Genomic DNA, 21,643 nt, shown 5'->3' on the forward strand with positions numbered 1-21,643 from the left:
ATGTATGTGTAAAATATTCATGAGGAAAAGATCACTAGTATAAAATATTATAAAACTTTAACCTCTTCATGACCAGACCAATTTTGGCCTTAAATGGGCACTGAACGAAAAAACTTAAAGCACTTTTTGGTCGTATCATGTAGCCCCAGCCTTAAAGGGTTTACCACGAAGATATACATAAGGCTCAGCCCACCAGCTCTGGGAGAACTGAAAATTACGGATGAAGCCTGCAGAGCAGAAAACGTCTGTAACATGTCATATACAGGTTATAATGGCCAAAACTAGTGCTGATTCTAATTTACACACGGGGCAGCTTATCCGAAAGTCACCTGAAACGAAACGACAGGTACAATTTAGAGAAAAAGCATAGAAAATATGATGTTTTGTGCACAGTTTGTACTTTTTTTTTGCCCACTTTGGGATAAAATGGTGACATTTCTGTTTACTATCCAGACACTGTGAGCCTGAAGTTATTGCTTTACAAATGTGTGCCTAGATTTATGTGCAATTAATCTGTGGCATATCAGAGATTTTGCTCATATTGTAATCTTGAAACTCGCATTAGTATAATCCGATAACTCCCGTGAATACATACTATATTGTTGTTTACTTTCCTAGAGCTTTGCCTAATAACATTAAAAATGTGAAATACATAGATGGATTACAGTGCCTGACTTTGTTAGTATAAATCATTATTTCATCACCTCTGTGTTTAGAACTTCTAGTTAATTTTCTCTGCCAAGACCATATCTAGTAATTTATCTTTATCTTGTATTATCTAGAGGAAAGGAAATATAGAAGAAACACTTTGATGGTCCATTAATTCTGAAATTGTCTAGGTTTCATATGATAATGCTCTCTCCTTGTTGCAGCAGAAAATGGTCACACATTTAACATGGCAAATATTATTCAGAGCACAAAGCGAAATAGACCATTCACTGGCACAGAGTGATATATCTTCTACAAATAGGAGCCCTGCCGGAGAACTGACTTTACCAGCAAATGCATGTGATTTAATTATCCTTTTTAATGTTCCCTATACTGAAGCAGTGACGGCCTTATAGCATTATAGCAGTAGTTACTTTTTTTCATGTTTTACCGTACTTTTACAAAAAGGTTCTGATTAAAATGGCAGAAGTATAGTACATTGACCAACGACAATTTTATATGAAAAACTTTACCAGTCAATAAACTATGTAAAAAAACAGCAGACAGCACCAGGTGGTATGCCTCATAGAGATTACCAGGCAGAAATCCTTATATCAAGAATCCTTTATTGTAAGATTGAAATATCAAATAAAGACAAACTTGCAATTCATGTAATGTAACAATCTGTGCCTAGTGGTCTCTACATGTGTTCACATCCATCTCTATTGTATACTGTACTTCAGTACATGGCTGCCTTGCTGTGTATTTTTTTTATGTTAACAGTGGTTTCGAAATTTAGCATCACTAAGGTAGTTTCTGAAAGGGATCGTCTACGCAATGCCTCTAATGTGACTAAGATCAGCTATTTGCCCTGGGTCCTACTCCTGGTGCCCCTGACAAACAGTTGATATTATCTGGGAGACCCATGGCCAGCCAAGTATTTCTGCTGCAGGGGAAATGTAATACAACATGGCAGCCATTAAGATAAATTGCTATCCATGAAATGCAAGGACATCGTGAGTCTGTTATAACAGGAACAGCTTTTTAAACTGCATTTTCTGTATAAATACAGAATTAATATGTCAATAAGTCTGCATATCCCTTATGATACCGGGCTGAAAGGGGGGGTTGATATGGTTTTAATAGGGAATCGTTGAAGACTAAAAAGCTATTTTTTCTAGAAGAAAGTATGAGTTAATAATACCATTTCTGCAGTATACCTTCAGAGACTTTGTTTCCAACTTGTGCTGTACTAATGTTACAGCTTTTTCTAGTACTCCAGGATATTTTCTTGCCCACAGGAGACAACTTGCTGTGTGTCCTTAGACTCTTTAATCAGGAACTCTTGGTCATTGGCGAGCTGACAGTGACCTTAGGCAAATAATATTATGCCTCAAAACACATCATCATTTCCTAAACTTCATCAATCTTTCCTGAGTGTGCTGAGCTGCACAATTTATCCCCGATTTGCTGAGCTGTCCTAATTTCTCTCTGATACAAGGTAAACATAGCACTTGCACATTGCCTTTTTCCAATAAAAATGACATTGTTGAATGGCTGAATTTAGACTAATATCACTAGGAGGTTAAATCGCATGGGTCAGTATATTACTTGGAATTATAGGCTAAAGTGGTGCAATATATTTTCTTTTAATACTTTGCTTTACTAGACGTAATTAAAGCATCTCAAGAGCAGAATTAATGATCAGTCCCCATATCAAAAGGTGAGATTATATTTTCTCACCATCTATTAAAGGGGTACACCGGTGGAAAAACAATTAATTTTAAATCAACTGGTTCAAAAAAGTTAAACAGATTTGTAATTTACTTCTATTAAAAAAAAAAATCTTAACTCTTCAAGTACTTATCAGCTGCTGTATACCACAGAGAAAGTTCTTTTCCTTTGGAATTTATTTTCTGTCTGTCCACAGTGCTCTCTGCTGACACCTCTGTCCATTTCAGGAACTGTTAAGAGCAGGAGCAAATCCCCATAGCAAACCTCTCCTGCTCTGGACCGTTCCTGACACAGAGGTGTCAGCAGAGAGCACTGTGGACAGACAGAAAAGAAATTCTCTGTAGTATTCAGCAGCTGATAAGTCTTTTAAAGATTTGTTTTTTTAATAGAAGTAATTTACAAATCTGTTTTAACTTTCTGGCACCAGTTGATTTAAAATAAATAGTTTTCCACCGGAGTACCCCTCTAAGGAAATTTTAGAGAGAACCTCAGTATACCGAAAAAGCAGAAGATTTAGTTGAAGAGTTATAGTTTGCTTTACAACATAGATGGAAATTTGCATAATAATATTTTTATAAAAAAATGGGGGTTTGTAAAATGTCTCAAAATCAGACAAATAACGAGCAGGAATATGATAATTCTCTTAGGTTTCCCAAGAATGTCATGCATAGGTCAGCCACAAAAAATTTTGTTGGTGATGCTTTTATGTTTTACTATTCTATTTCAGTAGAATCTTAAAGGGGTACTCCGCCCCTATACATCTTATGCCTTATCCAATGGATAGGGGATAAGATGTCTGATCGCGGGGGTCCCGCTACTGGGACCTTCACAATCTCTGTGCAGCACGTCACGACCCTGCTGCCCACTACTCCAAGCGTTCCGAACAAAATGTTCAAAACACTGGATCAGCAGACTACCCCTTTAAACTTCATTTAGGGTAGGGTCACACATGCTGTATTTTGCAGCATATTTGCTGCTGCGTATTTTTATTCCCATTGAAGTCAATGGGTAGCAAAATCAGCTGCAGAAAATATGCAGCAAAATACCCTACCCTCAAACAAAAAAAGTGCACAGGATTAGAGAAACATGGCTGTTCCACACCTGTCCGTGGATCATGTCTGGTGTTGCATCCTTACCCTTAACCCGTTAATGACCATGGACATCTATAATCTTCCTTGTTCCATTAACGGGGTATGACGCGGGTTCCCTACTCGAGCCCACGTCATACCGGCTGGCCCCCAGCTGATTCCTGTAGCTGGGGACTGACGTTAATAGCCGACATGCGGCGATCGCCGCAGGCAGCTATTAACCCTTTAGACCCAAAGTTGACAGTGGCTTTTATCCCATCCATGGTGGTCCAGTGGGGTAAATCGATCCACTGCTGAGGTAGCCTGAGGGCTTACCTCTCCTGTAGTGCCGGCTTCTGCGCTCAGAGTGATAAAGCCTGGCAGGGCCAGGCTTTGTCAATCGAGCGCAGAGCAGACAGATCAATGTGGTTCTATGGAATCAAATGATTCCTCTTAAAAGTCCCCTAAGTGGACTAAAAGTGTAAAAAAAATGTTTTAAAAGAAGTAACAAAAAAGTTTTAAAACACACATTAACCCCTTCCCCCCTTTTCCCAAATTCCATATAAAAAATATATAACCATAATAAAAATATATATGGTATCACCACGTGCGTAAATGTCCAAACTATTAAAATACATCGTAAATTAAACCGCACGGTCAATGGCGTACGCGCAAAATAGCGTTTTTTGGTCACTTTTCATACCATAAAAAGGATTAAAAAGCGATCAAAAAGTACGATCAAAACAAAAATGGTACCCATTAAAACTTCAGATCACGGCGCAAAAAACTAGCCCTCATACTGCCCCATATGTGAAAATATAAAAAAGTTATAGGGGTCAGAAAAGGACAATTTTAAATGTATTAAAATGTAGTTATGATTTTTTCCAAAAGTACGACAAGATCAAACCTATATAAGTAGGGTATCATTTTAATCGTATGGACCTACAGAATAAAGAGAAGGTGTCATTTTTACCGAAAAATGTACTGCGTAGTAGAAACGCAAGCCCCCAAAATTTACATAATGTTGTTTTTTCTTAAATTTTGTCACACAATCATTTTTTTTTCCCTTTCGCCATAGAATTTTGGGTAAAATGACTGATGTCATTACAAAGTAGAATTGGTGGCGCAAAAAATAAGCCATCATATGGGTTTTTAGGTGCAAAATTGAAAGGGTTATGATTTTTAAGAGGTAAGGAGGAAAAAACGAAAGTGCATAAATAGAAAAATGCTTGGTCCTGAAGGGGTTAAGTAACATTCCAGAGGGATATGTTAACGGGGTATTCCGGTGGAATTTTTTTTTTTTTTTTATCCACTGGTGCCAACAGATTAGTAAATTATAAATAAAATATATACACTGGCGCAAAATGGGTGAAATATAAAAAATCTATTTGTTAGTTTTACATAAATAGTATAAAATCCAAGTGTGATTATACTAAAATAGGAGAAGCAGGATATTGCACAATTATCCAAGTATTGCACAAATAGCTGGGTGTCTGTGGAAACCCTGCGGGAAGTCCGATGATTATCAGAATTCCTGTATGTAAAGAATAGTGACACTTCAATGTGAATGAATTAAATAATGTAGTAGAAATATATAACTGATAATCAAGATATGTACACACCTATGAAGATGCGTGCCTGAATGTGTCTGTCTGGCCAACGGTGTTGGGATCCGTATTTATAATAGTGTGTCTAGGTAGAGTAAAAGCATAGGTGGTTACTCCTAGCAACCTTCGGAGATATTTAGGGGAGAAAATATAATTTGGTCTCTTACCCTGCTGTTTGTTAGTTGATGTGCTTGTATTAGGCGAAATACTCGTGAGTCACTTCGTATTGCTGAATAGTGGTGCACTGAATGGCGTGATTTGTGGTATGCTGAAAGCAATTAATAGAGCGATAAGTATTTTCTTACTTCTGCGCATTAATTGCAGCTGTTTATCGTAATTTGATACCTGTATCCATGGAGGTATCAATGTATCCTGATGTCCTTATGCTGGCGGTACGTACGGGCTGGTCCAGGAAAGTGATCATATAGTTCCTAACGTGTAGGGTAAAAGCGGTGGCGTCTCTACCGCTATCGGTCCCCTCGCTACACGAGAGTAGGAAAAAAGAAAAATAAGTTGCCGTGTGTGACGTCACTACGCAGCTGCGGATGCACCAAAAAGTCTTCCGACACGTTTCGGAGGATTGGTGGAACATTGGTATTTTGGGGTTCTCTATCAGTAGAAATTCCTCCTTTTTTAGTGATAATGCCACTTTTAATACGAGTTCTCTCAATTCTTTTTTATATTTTTGTGTGGGATCCCCCTTTAATTTCCTGTATGTGCGTGTATCCCCCAACAGTCGCATGCATTCCTTTGTGGTACTGTTGGTGGTTGAGCATCGCAATACTGTACAAGAACAGAATATTATGAACAAGAGGCCAGTGATCTAAGTAAAAAATTCCTCAATAGAGGATATAAGAAAGAAACACCCAGTCAAACCAGCAAAGAAGTTGCAAAGATAGAGAGGGAGAAATTATTGAAAAATAAAGAGAAAGAAGAAAGAGTTTTAATATACAAACAAAAGGAAGAAAATGAAATAAAAATTCCAGTTATCTCTACATACTCCTATCAGAGCCATCTAATTGGCGAAGAGGAAATTATATAGCACTTATGTCCAGAGCGGAAGCAAAACTAATATTCGAATTTAACACTGGGGTACCGCACGGCCTCAATTCAGACTTTGAAATCTTTGGATTCCTGAAAGACTAAAACTAATGAAGTTATACACATCATAAAGTAAAAAAAAATGTACAATTCGCAAGTAGAAACAAACCACTTACCGGACAATTGGAAAAAATCATGGCGCACTAACGGACATGGCCGGGATGTCAATCAAAAGCAGGATATATACAGACTTTCTCAGACAAAGGGGGCCGTGATTACCTCTGAAATGCGTCGGAAGACTTTTTGGTGCATCTGCAGCTCCGTAGTGACGTCCCACATGGCAACTTTTTTCTTTTTTCCTACTCTCGTGTAGCAAGGTGACCGATAGTGGTAGAGATGCCACTGGCCGGGGTTGTTTCCCGCTTTACCCTACACTTTAGGAACTATATGATCACTTTCCTGGACCAGCTCGTACGTACCGCCAGCATAAGGACATCAGGATACATTGATACCTCCACGGATACAGGTACCACATTACAATAAACAGCTGCAATTAATGCGCAGAAGTAAGAAAATACATAACTTATCGCTCTATTAATTGTTTTCAGTATACCACATATCACGGCATTCAGCGCACCACTATTCAGCAATGCGAAGTAACCCACGAGTATTTCGCCTAATACAAGCACATCAACTAACATAAACAGCAGGGTAAGAGACCAAATTATATTTTCTCCCCTAAATATCTCCGAAGGTTGCTAGGAGTAACCACCTGTGCTTTGATTATCAGTTATATATTTCTACTACATTATTTAATTCATTCACATTGAAGTGTCACTATTCTTTACATACAGGAATTCTGATAATCATCGGACTTCCCGAAGGGTTTCCACAGACACCCAGCTATTTGTGCAATACTTGGATAATTGTGCAATATCCTGCTTCTCCTATTTTATTTTAATCACACTTGGATTTTATACTATTTATGTAAAACTAACAATGAAATAAATTTTTTATATTGCACCCATCTTGCGCCATTGTATATATTTTATTTATATTTTACAGATATTTTACCCACATATTGGGGCAGGCAGGAACCCAACAATATACAAGAATCACTGATATATAGATCAATATTAGCTAACTTTAAACCAGCTGCACTCTAGGGACACTCTCCTCCACAACAGGTCCCACTTGTCCTAGCGACCACCAATGCACATGACCACCGCTCCTGATGATGAGGGATCCCTCATCATCAGGAGCGGTGGTCATGTGCATTGGTGGTCGCTAGGACAAGTGGGACCTGTTGTGGAGGAGAGTGTCCCTAGAGTGCAGCTGGTTGGGACTGTTTGCGGCTATCTGTTTATGTTAAAGGATTATCTTTGACTTCTGGATATAAGGCCTAGATGGTGGAACTTTTAACCAAGGAGGAGTGATAGAGTATTTGAATTGTCTTTTGCTTCTCGGGCATTTTTGTACAACTAATGATAGTCCTGCTCCCTAGTTTTGGCTCTTAGCTGGATAGCTCTACCCTTATCTATGTATAATCATACTACAACAGCGACATCTCTGGAGAACATATTGTTTTGAGTTTACCCTCTATATATCTGTGAGGTCGGCTATTTAAAGGGACATACTTGTTCATGAATATTTTGGAACAACAATGAAGGTCTGAGAACACATCACGGGAGTTTTCATCGACAATAAGCAGAGCCGAGCTCTTTCTGTGCATTACTATGTATATGTTCTATATGTACTTATTATGTGTATGTGCATTCTTGTCCTAAAGCGACTACTTTAATTGCTTGTATACCCCTGATGAACCGTATGTTCTTTCATTGTATTACGGGGAAACGCGTCGGGTAGGTGAGGCATGTATTACGGGGGATTGTCCCTACTACTATTGCACTTTGTGAAATAATTGATATCTACTGTTTTTTATGGGGATTTGTGTACGTTATTCTGTAATAGGGAATTTTTGTAATAAAAGGTTTAAATTTAGCTATTGTTATTCCTGATTTGGCAACAATATACAAGGCAGCATTCATTCCTTCATCACAACGCACATATACCCATAACTATTAGTCCCCTCATCCAATAGAGCGCCTGTGAATTCTTGTACTAAATTTGTAAATTACTTCTATTTAAAATACTTAACCCTTCCCGAACTTATCAGCTGCTGTCCAGAACAGGAAAGGTTTGCTATGCGATAAGCTCCTTCTCTGGACAGTTCCTAACAAGGACAGTGGTGTCAGCAGAGAGCACTGTGGTTAGACAGAAAATAACTATACAACTTCCTCTGTTGTATACAGCAGATGATAAGTACTGGAAGTAAATAGAAGTAAAGTAAATAGAAGTAATTTACTAATCTGTATAACTTTCTGGCATCGGTTGATTAGGAAAAAAATGTTTTCTACCGGAGTACCCCTTTAAGTCTTTTGCCAGTTTGTAGCTTGTTTTTTTCCCCTTTACATAATACCCTTTAATTGTCTCCCCTTTCATTTGTATCTATGAATATTTTGGTTGATCCTCAAAAATATTTCTTTATAAAACTAGTCAAGTAGGAAATGGATATTCTAGTTGTGTATTGTGTCCAGTAATGAACATGACAAGGGACTTCCCACGATTTCCATCTTACATGATACCTAGAAAGTGTAAAGAGTCCAGTGGAGAATTTCATCTATATAACTTTTTACTTTATATTCAGCATTACATATAAAGCCTATAGTGGTTATGTCTTTAAATGTGGCAATTCTTGTATTTTGAATATCTGAGCTTCCATAAACACGAGCTTCCTAATAAGATCAAGAGACATTAGTCAATGATAACAGAAAAACCTCCGGTGTTGTTTTCTGTTGATTTTGTGTCTTCTGACATGACATATGCTGACAGAAAGGTATCATTTTCTATGTGCAGTTATGATGACTGAGGTACTATCTGTAACAAAATACATTACAGCACCTTCCTTAAGACTAGATAGACAGAAATTGAAGAATGCTTTCTTGAAACCCTTTTCAACAGTGCTCTCATTGTATTGTTTGATAACATCATAATCCCTTCATAAGAAGAAATTCATTTTGGCTCAGTATAAATGGCATTTTAACCCCTCAGCTCCTTTCTCCACGGAAATACTGCACATTCTTAGAAGCTGGTAAATTAAGTGGACATTCCCTAGTTAGACTTTTTTGCTTATTCTTTTTGTTTTGAAAATATAGCATGCAATGTCAATGATACAATAAAAAAGAATAGAGAAAATAGTAAAGGTTTGCAAACAGTAGTTAGTTCTGGGTGATGAATTTTCCTATCCATAAACAAGTGTAAACTGTCCATACTGTGGTTTCCCATTTGTTTGGAATTAAGAGGGAGACTGAGCTTCTCAACCAAGTATTTGCAAATTACAAGCCATTAACTCACATTATTGCATACAGACTTAAATGGTCACTCTCATTAAAACTCATTTTTGCTATTGCACTTCTTATGGTAAATAAAAAATATTTCTAATATACTTCGTTAATAAATAAATAGTTTTCTATGTTTTATTTGTGCTTAAAAAAAGATCAAGAGCACATTTTCCCCATGTTATACACAGACCTTGGACCGAAGCCAAAACACAGAAAGTGCAGCCTGGAGTGCTGAGGGGGTGTACATTTCCTGAATATTAGAACTGCACGATATATTGCAAAAGCAATCGAATCGCGATTTTTGCTTTTTGTGATATAGCGATACGGCCCCCCTGGAAAACACGCGATTATCTGCTCGGGCTGGCTCCCGTGGCGGGGGCCGGCCAGAGCAGGTAAAAATGAATTTAAATGCTAAAAGTTAGTGTTTCCCAACCAGGGGGCCTCCAGTTGTTGCAAAACTACAACTCTTAGCATGCCCGGACCGGCAAAGGCTGTCCGAGCATGCTGGGAGTAGTAGTTTCACAACAGCTGGAGACACCCTGCTAAAAAAACCCCACTAAGTTAAGGGCGCAGGGAGAAAAAAATTAAAAAACCTTCTGTTCACCTAGTCCTGGTCCCTGCAGATTCGTCTCGATTTTCGACCGTACTAACTATGTCTCCGTGCGCTTTGGCGTTTCCTCTCTTCTTAGTACAGGCAGTAGGACCTTTCCCTTTTCAGCCAATCACTGGCCGTAGTGGTGTCACGTGTCAAGCCAGTGATTAGCTGATGGGGAAAGGTCTTGTACTGCAGCAATACACTAGGTTTCCCGGGGCCCGCGGAAGATTTGAAATCCGTATTGCTGCAGTACAAGAATGTGACAGGAGGGGAGGGGGGGCGGCAGAAATTTGACAGGGGGGATGCAAGAAGGGGGGGGAAATGTGACAAGGGGGGAGAATGTGACGGGTGTGTGACAAGGGGGGGAATGTGACGGGGGGAATGTGACAAGGGGGAGATGTGAAATAGGCGGTGGGCATAAAATGGGTAGGTAGATGTGAAATGGAGGCAATTGAACATGAAATGGCGGGATTTTAGCTTTTTTTTTTATTATATCGCATCGCATATCGAAATTGCAATATTTAGGCCCAAAATCGCAATCGCACATTTTCCCCATATCGTGCAGCCCTACTGAATATCTTAGTAACCCTAGGTTTTACAACTTGGTCTACTCTGATATTATACTCTAATTTACTCTTTTAGATCAAGCAAAACAAACCGGTTTTCTATTGAAATTGTTTAGCAGAATGCTCCTGTGTCTAGAAATAGCTCTGTCTTGTGCTGTTTCTTTGGTTCCTTTGTAAAACATAACTTGATGTTTCAAGTTCCAAAGAGAAGATGCAGATACGACTGGTCTGTACAATAGCAACAATTACTCATCTGCCCATGTACAAGAGAAATAGATGATAATAGTAAGCTGCTGAGCATGTGTGATCACCAGCTCTGAAACATTAAATTAACTTTCTTAGGGGCATACAAAAAATACCTTGGGGCATGTAACAATCAATATTTAGATACAGGAGTATTTTTCCAGTGAATCTGGTTTGAATTTTTTACATTTTGCATGGAAAAGATTGATGAATGGGGTGGGTTTAAGGGCGGTGGGATCCAACCACTGGGACTTCCAGCAACCTCTAGAATGGGGACCAGAGTCTCCTATTGTTATGAATAATAGATACAAAATGAAGATAATTCTTCTAAGATGGTGGTTGCATCCTGTACTGCGCCCTGTGTGACCATCCCTTTTGGCCCAGAAAATATGATGCAGTGCTTAAGTAGTCTGCTAACCAATTAGAATGCTTACACAATGTTCTAAGCCCTACTGAAGGATATATCTTGTGTGTACGCAATACAATAAACCAGAAAAAAACTGCTTTGACCCAATGTGAGAGTCAGTGTGTGTTTTTCTCTGTCCACGTATTACCTAATTTGGAGCGGGACATCAACCTTGAGCGGTCACATGGATGGTCACACAGGGCGTAGTACAGGATGCAACCCATATCTTATTCTTCCGTCACAACCAACGTCCGTTATTCATGATGGGCTATAACGGGTCATAACGGATAATAAAAAAAAAATCGCATAGACTTGAATGGGATTTTGTAACTGATGTTTAACATCCATTTTTAAAACTTTTCTAAGGGACGTTTATAACAGATCTTTTTAATGGATGAATTTTATAGTGTGAAAGGGACCTTAGGAGAATGATCTTCATTTTGTATCTATTATCCATAACACTATCACATTAGAGAGGTGGATTGTGCATGTGTGCTATCATTTAATTCATTGTTTATGGGACAATGAATTGAATAGAGAGTAGAAAATAGAGTGGCCAAACGCATGCGCAACCCACCACTCCATTCGAATCCCACTGGTGTATCTTTCTAATATTTATTCATGGAACAACATCTTTGAAGTGGACCTACCACTTATTTTTGCATTTGCCATAAATTATCAACACTGATAAATAGGAGGAAGTTTAAAAATTTTCTGCACTTTATGTAAAGGTGTGTAAACATTTTTAATGCCCCTCATATATTTTCTTATAACTCTGTTGCCCTCTGTTATTTTTTGGAAATGTATGAAAACAAAGACCCTGCATTTCTGAGGATCGGCTGTTTCACAGAACCATGGTGCTTGCATATATAGTAGAGAACAAAGCCGGAAGCAAGTGAAGTGAATGGGAGCTTAGCTGCAGTTACCTGGCACCACCACTATACATAATATGAACAGCATCGAGCATCTAACCTTAATTGCAGCAGGGTACCAATCAGCTGATCGTGGGATTGTTGTGTGTTGGTACCCTGGTCCGGTAAATCAGACTGTGTGTAAAGGAATGTCCAGCAGTGGTGGATTCCAGCATAAAACTTGGTACTTCAAAATTTCATGTTAGGCTTCTTTCACACTGCCGTTGTGACACAGCAGTGTGACGTCCATCGGGGATCCCGAGGAGAATAGTGGTAGGAAAAATACATCATGCAACATTTTTTCCTCCCGCTAATCCCGTCAGAAAACAATGGCGCCCAACGGACCCCATAATAGTAAATGGGATCTGTCGGGACCCACTGGCGCCCTGTCAAAAATAACGTCTGAAGGAAAGGGGTCTTAAAAGTCAGTAAGTCACATAACATAAGTCTTCATATCATAGCTAAAAGTGAACTGTGGATGTAAACCAGTTTGTGGTTTGCATTTAATGTACAGGTTGTCATGATTGACTGGGTGGACAGGGAGAGTGAGCCCTAAGCTGTCCCTAGTGACACTCCCCCTGCCTACACCCTAAGCGGTGAATCGATAACTTGGAGCCGGTCCCTGCCTGTGCCAAAGCGCAGTGGAGTAAAAACAAGTAATATACATAGTCTGTCACGGGCCAGAAACAGAAATCGGAAAACTACCAGACAACCAGAACACATAAACCAGACAGGATACAAATACTAACAGGGCAGAATATAGTGTATGAACAAACAGTTCACAAACCAGAATCCAGATAAACGGCATACATGATAAAATGAACAAGACTAGGTATGGCACAGGTATGCAACAGAATCCAGGAGATGACGGGGATGGACGGAAGAACTGAATGAAAAACACTAAGCTGATCAGGAACATAGGACTCTGTTCATACTGGGACACAGAACAGAAACTAACAGGAACTTCATAAAAACGGATACAAGAAAACCAAACTACAACGTAGAGGAACACCGGTCAGGATATTTTTCAAGGTAAAAAACAGGATATCTTACAAGATACAAGACTAGAACCGGATGAGTCTAAATAGACTCCAGGATGCCAAACAGGAATTATAACTTACAGAGCACAGGTAACAAGCAAGACTAAAACCGGTCGAGTCTGAACAGACTTCAAGATACCAAACAGGAATAATTTACATACAGAGCACAGGTAACCCTAGACTACCACAGTCTGAACACAGACTAAGCAGAACGGACATGCTAATTCTAAAAACCAAGCAGATTAAAAGATATATAAACAAAACTATTTAACAATGGCTAAAACTAAGATACACTTCTCAAAAAAATAAAGGGAACACTAAGATAACACATCCTAGATCTCAATGAATGAACTAATCGTATGAAGTACTTTTGTCTTTATATAGTTGAATGTACAAAATGGACAACAAAATCACACACAAATTATCAATAGAAATCAAATTTATCAACCCATGGAGGTCTGGATGTGGAGTCACACTCAAAATCAAAGTGGAAAACCACACTACAGGCTGATCCAACTTTGATGTAATGTGCTTTAAAACAAGTCAAAATGAGGCTCAGTAGTGTGTGTGGCCTTCACATGCCCGTATGACCTCACTACAATGCCTGGGCATGCTCCTGATTAGGTGGCGGTCTCCTGAGGGGTGTCCTCCCAGACCTGGACTAAAGCATCCGCCAACTCCTGGACAGTCTGTTGGTGTATGGAGCAAGACATGATGACCCAGATGTGCTCAATCGGATTCAGGTCCTGGGAACGGGCGGGCCAGTCCATAGAATCAATGCCTTCCTCTTGCAGGAATTGCTTACACACTCCAGCCACATGAGGTCTAGCATTGTCTTGCATTAGGAGGAACCCAGGGCCAACCGCACATGGGGTCTGAGGGTCTAATGGCAGTCAGGCTACCTCTGGCAAGCACATGGAGGGCTGTGCGGCCCCCCAAAGAAATGCCACCCCACACCATTACTGACCCACCGCCAAACTGGTCATGCTGGAGGATGTTGCAGGCAGCAGAACGTTCTCCACAGCGTCTCCAGAACTCTGTCATGTCTGTCACATGTGCTCAGTGTGAACCTGCTTTCATCTGTGATGAGCACAGGGCACCAGTGGCAAATTTGCCAATCTTGGTGTTCTCTGGCAAATGCCAAACGTCCTGCAGGGTGTTGGGCTGTAAGCACAACCCCCACCTGTGAACAGCGGGCCCTCATACCACCCTCATGGAGTCTGTTTCTGACCGTTTGGACACATGCACATTTGTGGCCTGCAGGAGGTCATTTTGCATTGCTCTGGCAGTGCCTCCTCCTGCTACTCCTTGCACAAAGTCGGAGGTAGCGGTCCTGCTGCTGGGTTGTTGCCCTCCTACGGCCTTCTCCACGTTTCCTGATGTACGCCTCCAAGCTCTGGACACTACGCTGACAGACACAGCAAACCTCCTTGCCACAGCTTGCATTGATGTGCCATCCTGGATGAGCTGCACAACCTGAGCCACTTGTGTGGGTTGTATACTCCGTCTGATGCTACCACTAGAGTGAAAGCACTGCCAGCATTCAAAAGTGACCAAAACATCAGCCAGGAAGCATGGGAACTGAGAAGTGGTATGTGGTCATCTCCTGAAGAAACACTCCTTTATTGGGGGTGTCTTGCTAATTGCCTATGATTTCCACCTGTTGTCTGTTCCATTTGCACAAGAACATGTGAAATTGTCAATCCGTGTTGCTTCCTGAGTGGACAGTGAGATTTCAGTGTGATTGACTTGGAGTTACATTGTGTTTATGTGTTCCCTTTATTTTTTTTGAGCAGTATATATCACAGGATAAATACAAGGTGCATGTTCAAGCTGACTTGGAAGTGTATTGCACAATAATAAGCCCCAGAATGCAGGAGAACTCTGATTAAAATAGACACACCCGAGATCTCATTGGTTCTGAGCATTAACCATTCCCAATCCAGGGAGAATAGCAAACTGCTCAGAACAAACTAGTGTGTGAATACATATCTAAACAGAAAAATGCAAAACCAAATAAACTGCCATTACACAGGTAGAGCGTACTCTTTGCCCACACTTGTAGATACCTACATGAGAAAGCAAAGTGGGTGTGAATTCCAGGCGGTATGAGAAGAGACAATATTGTTCCCAATGTGGGTTCCTACCTAGAAACTACTTGCTCCCCTCCATCAATTAATTTAAAAAGATCATAATCCTATTTCAGGATCGGAGGTGTTCGTTACAAGATAGATCTGACGACTCAACCGTTGACTATATGTTGTAAAAAATCTGTAATAGTACAACATGTTGAGGATGGCAAGATGTGGCTAAAAGGATCGGGTTTCCCTCACAATAATTTCTAAATGGTACAATGGTAACTCTATTGTTTTGCTGACTGATAGTTATATCCATTACCTGAATCAAATCCTCACCAAAAGTGCCTATGAAGTTTTATCTGGTTTGAAATTGGACTAAATTGGACTGTGATGGGTAACCCACTGACAGAATCTACCTGGTATAGCAGATTACTCAAGAGCTTGTAATTTATAAAGAAGTGTGGGTAAAAAAAAAGTCATAAATGGGCTTACTTTTTTCAAGTGTCCAAATGGTTCAAAAAATAAATAAAAATACAAAAACCCCATACACAGATCTTTTTTACACATATCTTTCACACTCCTGAAACTAACTCTTCTCCATTTACCCCTTCCCTCTTCTGTCTTATTCCTCTGAAAACTGATCTCTTTTTATATATATGCTTACACAGATACTGGTTGGTTACTGGCTCACTGCAGCTTTATATTTAATATGCAAGTCTGTCAAAAGGTGTGTTCGTCAACTGTGGTAATAAGGAGACAATGGTGTTGGGAATATGCTTCTACTGCAGCATGGACAAATAGCGGTTCTCTGGCTAAGCAGAGAATGGAAATATGCACAAATCGAAGGAAAGTGAAAGATGGCCACTCACCATCTGTCTTCAGATTCCTTTATTATTCTGAATACTCACATAGCATTTTGGGGAGAGATGCGAAACGGAGCTTGTTCCCTGTCTGTACTCGCAGCCTTGGTATCTGTCCCTCTCCCCAGAATGTTGTTTGAGTATTTCAGATAATAAAGAAATCTGAAGACAAGAGATGGTGAGTGGTTGGCTTTCATTTTCCTTCGATTTGTGAATGCTTTATATTTAGTAACTTGGGTGTATGTTTTTTTTTTTGTCTTTTTTGCCACCTTTACTTCTTCATAGATTGCAAACTCTTGAGGACTCCTATTTATTTAATTAACTAGTTGTTATTGTATATTTCGTTTTTACATTATTACTGTATTTTTATTATTTACATTATTATTTTAGCTGCTGAAGCTTTCTTAAAAGACTGACTAGTTTCATATTCCCTGCAGTTTCCCCTCAGACCATCAGGAAACCTTAGGCTGCCGTTTGCATTAACATTTCTAGTTGCAATGTCAACTTTCAGTGTGACCAATTAAAAAAAACATAAAGAAAGAATCCCGTGCACTGTGCTAGTCATGCGGTGTCTGCACAAACAATTGCTGTGTTCTTATTACAGAGCGTGCAATTCAGCATTTGTGTGCCAAGGTGGATAAGAAAATGTACAATCGAACAATACAGCAGAAAACATATTCTTCAGCCCATCTGAACACAGCCCTAAATCACACTTCATGTTTCGTCCTTGGGCTGTAAAGTTTTACAATTCCTTTTCTTCTCTGAGCAGTATTTGAACCTCTCTCCCTGATGTTCGGTAATGGAAGGCTGGAGCTTCCTTTCTGATTTGTTCCTGTAAATTATAATATGTCTCGCACTTTACAGCCCAGGACAGAAAGCTTTTCTTTCATTTTGCACATTAGCAAGAAGAAGAAATGAAGCAATGGACCCATATATTTTTAAACATCTACCAATTTGCATTGAAATTCAACAGAGCATGTAGTTTTATAACCGTTTTACCAAATAAGCCTAAATGAATTATTCTAAAAGAAACTGCTAAAGTTTACAAGGTCAAATAATACTTGTAATACTATAAAAAGTATACTTTATTTTAACCTTCGCTGCAATTTTTATCATCAATATGTTATGAACCTGCATAAGGTTGTGAGCCATAGTCAACATAGCAACCAATCAGATCGCTTATTTTATTTTGCAGAGGCCTTGTTAAAAATAAAAGAAGCAATCTGATTGGTTGCTATGTGCAACTCTGCAACTTTTCCTCTGGGCAGGTTTTGATAAATCTCCCCAGCTGGCCTTATTTGCACCATGGAAGAAATGTCACACTACCCTATTATAGAGCCATACATATTGATTATTTTTGCTAACAAAGCATGTGATCCAAAGTACTTAAATAAAACATTTCATTTTTTTAGGGTACTATTTTTTACTTCCTGAAATAAGTTAACTTATTTAGCCTATCTGAGGGTTCATGTGTATGGGTACATTGGGAGAAAAAGCGGTGAGCTGCACAAAGCATTATTAGCGTTATTAAAGTGCTCCCTATGGGGACCATTTATCAAAACCTGTGCAGAGGAAAAATTGCCCATAGCAACCAATCAGCTTGCTTCTTTCATTTTTGAAAAGGCCTCTAAAAAATTAGAGAAGCAATCTGATTGGTTGTCATGGGCAACTGGGCAACTTTTCCTCTCCACAGATTTTGATAAATCTCCCCCTGTTTTTAAAAAAGATGCAAAATACAGATGTAATCATTACGGAGTACAGAAGACAACAGCTTAATACTGCTATGCTCAGTTGTTTTCTATTCCCTTATTTTATATAAAACTATCAATTAAGCATATGTTTGCAAATTTACAAGAGTTAGAACAATTTTCCTAGTGCGTCATTGAAATAATACCCAACTACAAACAGTGTTTGTAATAAGGCACACTGTCACTATTCTTTTAGTAACATCTCAATAAACATAGCATGTTATCATGGTTCTCAATTCATTTATTTAATGTGTGATATATTTCACTGGGAAATTTTATATTAATAACAAATTGCATCTTGTGCTGTATGTTAAATGACCTGCTGTAAAATAGTGAGAACGTCTATTATAATCTGTAGTTGATAGTTGGGCGTGCAGTGTATTTTGTTTAGTTTTTTTTTTCACTCAGCAAGCTATATCTTGTAAGATTTTTTGCTTACAATAATAAATTCCTGGAGCATAATTGTATTGTTTCTTTATACTAAAAGTGTTCTTACCCACTGTGATATTGGTACTGAATCTTTGTGCGCTAAAAATTAACTTTGTTGACCAGCCCTCTTAACTCCTTAAAGCGCAACTGTCATGAAATTTTGGTGTAATAACCTGCACACAGCCTTTGTACTGTGTGCAGGTGTTGTGTACAGCAATTATTTTACCTCATATTTGCAGGCTTTCGTGACGCTAAAAAGCGCCCACGCACACACCCACTTTGTATCTCAGTGCTGGGACCGCTGTGTGATTGACACACAGGTCCCAGCACATGCGCCCTTCAACTAATGTAACATGCGAGCTGCAGCGAGTTATCCAGTGGCTTTGATTAAAAAGAACTTTTTAGCGTCACGAAAGCCTGTAATATGAGGTAAAATAATTGCTGTACACAACACCTGCACACAGTACAAAGGCTGTGTGCAGGCTATTACACAAAAATATCATGACAGTTGCGCTTTAAGGACTTAGGGCATACCTGTACGCCCTTAGACTGCTCCGGTTGTATAACACGGGGCCACAGCAGGTGTCCGGGACCCGTGGCTAATTGCGCGTGGCACCGCGGTGCCGTGCGCTATTAACTCTTTAGACGCGACATTCAAAGTTGATCGCCGCGTCTAAAGTGAAAGTAAAACTCTGCCGGTTAGCTCAGGGGGCAGTTCAGGACCGCCGCGATTTAATCCCAAACAGCTGTAGAACAGCAGGAGGGTCCCCTACCTTCGTCCTCGCTGTCCGATCGCCAAATGACTGCTCAGTGCCTGAGATCCAGGCATGAGTAGTCAAGCGGCAGAATCATTGATCAATGGTTTCCTATGAGAAACCATTGATCAATGTAAAAGATCAGTGTGTGCAATCTTGATACAATATATCTATGGGTGCTATAAGATTGCCAAAAAAAAAGTGGGAAAAAAAGTTAATAAAGATCATTTAATCCCTTTCCTAATAAAAGTTTGAATCGCGCCCCTATTCCCATTAAAGGGTACCTCTCATCAAAAAAACTTTTGATATATATTATAGATTAATTTATGCAGAATAACTTCACAATTGCATGTTATTAAAAAATATGCTTCTTTCTACTTAATTTTCCACTTTGAAGAAATGACCACTAGGGGTCTCCCTACCAGTCCTGGCAGCAAGCATTTCAGACTCATGCTGGAGTCCTAAACACTACGAGCTGCCAGTCTGCTTTGTTCACAAAGGAGAACACTCAGAGCTGCCAGCCTGCTTTGTTCACAGCCTGTTTGGCTGTGAACAAAGCAGGCTTGCAGCTCTGAGTGTTTAGGACGCCAGCATGAGTCAGAAATGTTTGCTGCCAGGACTGATCGGTAAAAATACAATAGAAAGAAGCATATTTTTCATTAACATGCTATTGGAAAGTTATTCAACATTCATTAATCTAAAATATATCAAAAGTTTATTTGATGAGAGTTTACCTTTAAAAAAAAAAGTAAGTAAAAATAAACATGTGGTATCTCCGTGTGCGGAAATGTCCGAATTATAAAAATATATTGTTAATTAAACCGCACGGTCAATGGCGTCCATGCAAAAAAATTCCAAAGTCCAAAATAGCGTATTTTTGGTCACTTTTAAGATCCTGAAAAAATGAATAAAAAGCGATAAAAAAGTACGAACAATACAAAAATGGTACCGCTAAAAACTTCAGATCATGGCGCAAAAAATGAGCCCTCAAACCATTTTCCTGCATGTAGTTATTATTTTTTCTAGAAGTATTACAAAGTAAAACCTATATAAGTAGGGTATAATTTTAACCGTATGGACCTACAGAATAAAGAGAAGGTGTCATTTTTACTGAAAAATGTACTGCGTAGAAACAGAAGCCCCCAAAACTTAAAAAATTGTGTTTTTTCTTTAATTTTGTTGCACAATGATTTTTTTCCATTTCGTCTTAGATTTTTGGGTAAAATGACTGATGTCACTCATTACAAAGTAGAATTGGTGGTGCAAAAAATAAGCCATCATATGGATTTTTAGGTGCAAAATTGAAAGGGTTATGATTTTTAAAAGGTAAGGAGGAAAAAACGAAAGTGTAAAAATGGAAAAACGCTCAGTCCTTAAATAGGCACTGTCATGAAAACAAAAAATTGATATGTTGTAGTACTTAATGCATTCTGCAGTGACGTCACTACAGAATTCCGACTCATTTCAGCCTGGCAATGAGTCGAAATTCCTTCACTGTGCGCTGGCTTCCTGTCTGTCAATCAAACAGGCAGGAAGCCAGCGCAGTAAAGTCCAGGAGCAGCCGCCCTGGCAGCAGCAGGCACACAGCCTGTACCTCAGCCCAGTTGGTGTCATGGCGGCCACACACTCTCTGCAGACTCCGGTAACCGAATTGGATTCCCCGGCACATCCTGCATCCGGATTCCCTGTTTCTCCGCTGCGCAGAGTTCGCGGTCCCGGCTTCTTCTCCCCATCTGCTGACGGCGGCAGCGACCGGAGGTGAGGGGGGAGGGGGTTGGTATGAATGGGTGCCTCCAGTTGTTTCACCACTACAACTTCCAGCATGCCCTATAAGCCGATAGATGTCAGGACATGCTGGGAGTTGTAGTTTTGAAACAGCTGGAGGCACCCTGTTAGAACTAAGGGTGGAAGTCGCCCCCAGGAGGCATCAGTGACGTGGTGCCTGCTGGGGAAGTCTGCCTGGTAGTGAGCACACTACCAGGCAGACAAAATGGCATTTATTAGTCAATAAATATAAAAATAAAGGCAGGGAGGGGGTTAGGGATAGAAGGGCAATAGGCAGGGACAGAAAAAAAAAAAAAAAAAGAGGGCTGGTGGGTGCTACCCTTTAAGGGGTTAATGTATATTGGCAAATGTAGTTGTATGATGACCACCTTCTAAGAATGTGACAGGATCTAACCATGTATATGCCTGAAGATTGGGTACTGAGACTATACCAAATGAATGACTAAGACACAAATGTAAATACATTTTTATTGTTAAAGTATTTGTGTGCCTTCATTCAGAAAATCCATTTTCTGACTTGTTATAGAGATATGTCACATCAGAGTAGCAGCCTCATCATTCTAGTGATTAACTTTAGGTTTCTTCTTCTACCTTACAGTACAGAAACAATAAGTAAAAATAATTAGAGAAAGTACCAAAATGTAGCAGACACTTACTGTTACTATAGTAACCGGTATTTCATCAAGGCACTGCAAGGATGATAAGTGTAGAAAATGATTTTTATTTCCT

At 39.4% G+C, this 21,643-nt stretch overlaps 1 protein-coding gene and 1 long non-coding RNA gene across 3 annotated transcripts in view; one reads left to right on the forward strand and one right to left on the reverse strand.

Annotated features, from left to right (window-relative positions):
• The window catches only part of FRAS1 (Fraser extracellular matrix complex subunit 1), a 596,246-nt gene that overhangs the window by 96,500 nt on the left and 478,103 nt on the right, over nt 1-21,643 (forward strand). The gene's annotated exons all lie outside the window — the stretch shown is intronic.
• LOC130364788 (uncharacterized) overlaps nt 21,399-21,643 on the reverse strand; it is a 31,390-nt gene continuing 31,145 nt past the window's right edge. Inside the window, exon 3 of the long non-coding RNA XR_008891894.1 lies at nt 21,399-21,505. This is a non-coding gene — a long non-coding RNA (uncharacterized LOC130364788). The remainder of the gene's footprint in view (nt 21,506-21,643) is intronic.

The sequence above is a fragment of the Hyla sarda genome, chromosome 1 (assembly GCF_029499605.1).
Source record: "Hyla sarda isolate aHylSar1 chromosome 1, aHylSar1.hap1, whole genome shotgun sequence".
Classification (NCBI taxonomy): Eukaryota; Metazoa; Chordata; class Amphibia; order Anura; family Hylidae; genus Hyla; species Hyla sarda.